This window comes from Notolabrus celidotus, unplaced genomic scaffold, assembly GCF_009762535.1.
Source record: "Notolabrus celidotus isolate fNotCel1 unplaced genomic scaffold, fNotCel1.pri scaffold_195_arrow_ctg1, whole genome shotgun sequence".
NCBI classification, from domain to species: Eukaryota; Metazoa; Chordata; class Actinopteri; order Labriformes; family Labridae; genus Notolabrus; species Notolabrus celidotus.
In genome coordinates, this window is record NW_023260052.1 from 86723 (window position 1) to 91326 (window position 4604).

Below are 4604 nucleotides of genomic sequence, written 5' to 3' on the forward strand. Positions count from 1 at the left end.
CCCCTGAACGAGAATGAAAGCGCGGATATTTTTGCACACTCATCGGGCCTGGTGAAAAATTTACTAATTTATGGGTCTCAAAAATGTATCTGCAAAAATGTGCTTACTAGCGCCCCCTAAAATTTTCAAAATCGCCTTCGTATTGGGGTTATTTTGAGGTACATGCTTGAAAAATTTTACGCAAATTAATGGCACCAGGACGCACAAAAAAGCCTCTTGCACCCATATCCCAAACTCGACAGGAAGAGCGCCACCTAGCTTTGAACATAAAAAACGCAGCCAAAATAAGGGTGCATACTTTTGAGAGCTACTCCTAGAGTTTTTATCCGATTCAGTCCAAACAAAGCACATTCAATAGCACACATATTGAGGATTAAATTAGTGTTAAAAGAATTCTGTTCCGATTAAAATTGTGGGCGTGGCATGTGTTTAGGCGTAACATCAAAATGCAAGTGAGAAACAAGCCCTGCAGAACTCATTTAAACAGCAAGGAAGGAGATCCAGCAGCAAAAATCTGTTGTGATGAGTCAAGCTGCACATCTGGAAATAAAGGACAACACCATCCAGGAGTTACAGGAAAAATTAAAAAACAAAATGCAGGAAACTAAAATGCTTGTCCAAGCATTTGCTGAAGGAAGTAAGTACTTTCATTATCCTTGTTTAAAAAATATTCATGTAGTTACTAATTAATGCTTAAACAATACATGAACAAACATGTTCATGACAACACTACAACAACAACACAATTGACCAAACAATGCACACTTTTCTAATGCAAAACATCATTGCCTAATGAATCTTTTTATGTTTCAACTCTTCAGTGGATGCAGACTGGATAGATGACCAAGAAGGACAAGCAGGTCCATCTTACAGTGCACATGGTACTTTCCTACAAATTTCATTCAAATACCAAATCGTGTTTAAGTAATTCTAGTGTTTCTTATCACACATTATAATATACATGTAAGGTAGTAGCCTAAAAAGGCCACCAGGTGTCCCTGTTGAGCTGTTTATCACAGCCAGATTGAGCAATTCCTGCTGTTTTGCTTTCTGTTTTGTTCCTCCTCTGACACCGTAGTTCAGAGACTGTTGGATTTTGGAGTGGACGCGATGTTTGTTTTTTGAGACGTTACTTTTGTGCTTAGGATATTAAATTTCCTGGTCTAAACCACATCCCGAACCCGGCGTCCAGTGTTTGTCTCCGCACTGCATCCCCACATTCCCAAAAATAACACAACGCAGAGTCCCAGGGGAGTGTAGAGAGGCAACTTTCATTCATATACCAAATTGTGTTCAAGTGATTCTAGCGTTTCTTATCACACATTATAACATACAATTTATCCTGATAATATGTCTATTTGCTTTTCCCACAGACAAGCTCACTCACCATGAGGCCACCTGATCAGATGCCAGCACCTCGCTGATGAACCACTTCCCAGATGTAGAAATACTGTTGTGTATAAGCTGTTTCATAATTTTTGGTAATAAACTATTTCTAGGACATGTCAATTACTGTTATTAATGTGTAATATTGTTTTTTTTGGGCTAAATTTTTTTAGATATATTTAAAATGCTCTTATTTGTATTTCCTTTGAGTTCTTCTTAAAATTGGTAATACATGTCTGTTTTCTAAAAATCTGTCTGTTTCATATCATCTCTGACTGAAACATATTAATACATAAATATGAACACTATAAGGTTCACATCATTTTTATCCAAAGTAGCACTAAGAACAACGCTCATTGTTACACATGTTACATGTATTTCACATTCTATTAAAGAACCTTCCAAACACTAACATCAAACCGCCGAAACACTTCTCCAAATAAATTTGCATTCAAATTAAAGCAAAAGTCTCAACATAAACCAAAAAAATTTTGTTTTCAGACTTTCAAATGCCCAAATCTCCAAAAATCATGAAGTGGTGGCCAGACCAGGCGGTGTTGACTTTCAGGCAGTGCATGAACACAGATACAGATTTCAATGTGAAAATGATTAAAGGAATTCTGTTCAGACTAAAATTGTGGGCGCGGCACACTGTCAACTTTGGAGGTTTTCTTGGCAATCTGCCAGAAAATTGGAACATTTGCACCACCTAAGCCAGTATATACTCTCAGATCTAGCTTTCGCATCATGCGGTGGCAAATATCAGGCGGCAATTTACGTGTGGCAGCTCGCGTAGGCAGCGGCTCGCATAGGCGGCGGCCGCAGGTGTGCGAGGGCCCGTTCATCGCCGCTTGCGGCTTTAATTCTTCTTCTTTGTGAGTGCTCTTGAAGAGTGAGTGCTCTTGAGGAGTGCAGACGCTTTTTTGCTTGCTCTTGCTTATGCTTGCATTCTTTTCATTTTAACTCTTTTTTCTTCACTGAGAGACTACAAGCAGTCACTCCAGGATACTTAGAAACCACTGGGACTATAATTTATTGTCGACAAAGTAAACTACTGCCTTATCTCGACATTTTATCGAAACTGCAAACGTGGCCTACTGATCGGCAAAAGCCTGTTAGCAGCTAAGCTAACTGGAACCAAAATGCCTCCTTTCACTGTGGACGATTTTCAGAAGATCCTTCAGAAAATTGCTGTGCTGGAAACAAAGATGCATTGGATAGAAGTGAATGTGGAAGTGAATGGACTATGCGGGAATGACACCACTCTTCCATGGGGTCAGAGCAGCAGACATGTACCTGCTAACACACGGCTAGTTAGCCCAAACAATGACACTCCAAAACAGGAGGACTGTGCAGTTGGGACCAGCTGGAACACTCTTGGCGCTAGGCCTAAAGATAAAACGTTTCCCACGGACATGAGAGAACGGATAACAGGCAGAGCCAAGCGCCCTGAGATTTCTGATGCGACTGGCTGGCCTGCACTCTCATCCAGAAGGAGTGCCGCCTCAACCCCCCTACCAAGGAGGAAACAGCCATGGACAGCAGTAAAAACTACTAGTAAGAGCAAACCTGTAGAAGAAACAAAGATACATTTAGAGAACAGATTTGCACCACTTTCACAAGATCCTGACTCTCCATCCCAGGACCTGAGAAACCCTGTGTCCTCGAAGACCAAGGGAAGGTACGAGACCAAATCTATAAGCAAAAGGCCGCAGAGGGAGCTGACGACTGGGCCTGAAACACTGATCGTGGGCGATGGTGCCGTGAAAGAGGTCAGTAGCCTCTGTGGCAAGAGAAAAACACCAAAGTCCTCTGCTTCACCAACGATTCGGTCTCTGACATTTCAGACAAAATTCTGGACATTGTTGCTGACCACACAACGGTGAAATCACTCATTCTTCACACTGGGGCCTTGGATGTTGTGAAGCAACAATCTGAGGTATTGAAACAAGATTTTACTGATCTGCTGCGCAAAGTCAGATCTGTTGATACGGTGGTGTTTATCAGTGGCCCTCTACCGACTGTCCGAAGAGGGGACGAGAGATTCAGCAGGCTGTTGATTTTGAACAAATGGCTCAAAGCTACATGTGCCGCTCAATCAGTGAACTTTATTGACAATTTTAATATTTTCTGGGAACGCAGACACCTTTTTAAGGCAGATGGATTTTGCCTCAACAAGTCAGGAGTAAGATTGTTCACTTCCAACCTATTTTACTCTGTGTATCACACACCAGCTTCCCTGGCCAAGGACAAGAGACAAGACAAAACAAAACAGAAGATAAGACCACATTCTGGAGGAAAACGACTGAGATCGCTGAGCCAGGAGGAGTCTTCATCGCCGCCACCTTCACCCCCCCAAGAGGAGCGTCCTCCAGTGCCGCCAACTTCAACCCCCCAACGAGAGGAGCGTCCTAGACTGCGGCCATCTTCACCCCCCCAACAAGAGGAGTGGCCTCCACTGCGGCCATCTTCCACCCCCCAACAAGAGGAGTGGCCTCCACTCCCAACAGGAGGAGATTTCTATTCTTCACCACCCCAAACACCAGCCAACTCCCCGCCCTCTCCAGTCACTCTCTCTCCCTCCTCCCCCCTCCTGGATTTTACGGATGAGATGAAAAAGCTTGTCAATGTTGGAATCAAGCTTACACCCCGTCCAAATCCCATATTCTCTCCCCTAAATCTACCCCATTGCTCAGCCCCCAGCCCACCACCGCGCCTGAAACCACCATCACAGAAACTTCACAAAGCCCCTTCACCTCCTCGGAATCATCATCATCATAACAATTCTAACTGATATGGGCCGGGTCCAGGCTTCAAAGCTGATATCATTAATATTTTCAACCAGGAAAAGCCGGGGCCCTGTGGAATTCAGGTAGCCTCCTCAATTCCTCTTTTGGCAGGAAATAGAAAAAGGGTAAATCTGCTAAGAAACAGAAGATACTCGACTAAATCTGCCAACTTATTAAATTTAGCTCCACTTCCTCGTCAGCCACAAACAGCTGTAAAAAATAACACAACTGGTTTTAACTCACTAAACTTAGCTTTATTAAATATCAGGTCTCTGGGAGGCAAATCTTTTTTAATAAATGATTTTATTATTAAACACAATCTTAATTTTATGTTTTTAACAGAGACTTGGTTAGACCAAGATAACAGTGCAGCTGTACACATTGAATCATGCCCTCCAAACTTCTCTTTTGTGAGTAAGACTAGAACGC

At 42.6% G+C, this 4604-nt stretch overlaps 1 long non-coding RNA gene across 1 annotated transcript; it reads left to right on the top strand.

Annotated features, from left to right (window-relative positions):
• Nucleotides 1–350: 350 nt before the first annotated feature.
• LOC117808980 lies at nt 351–1440 on the top strand. Its single transcript, XR_004630412.1, has 3 exons — nt 351–637; nt 822–881; nt 1374–1440. It is a non-coding gene; the product is annotated as an uncharacterized LOC117808980 (long non-coding RNA).
• Nucleotides 1441–4604: the final 3164 nt, after the last annotated feature.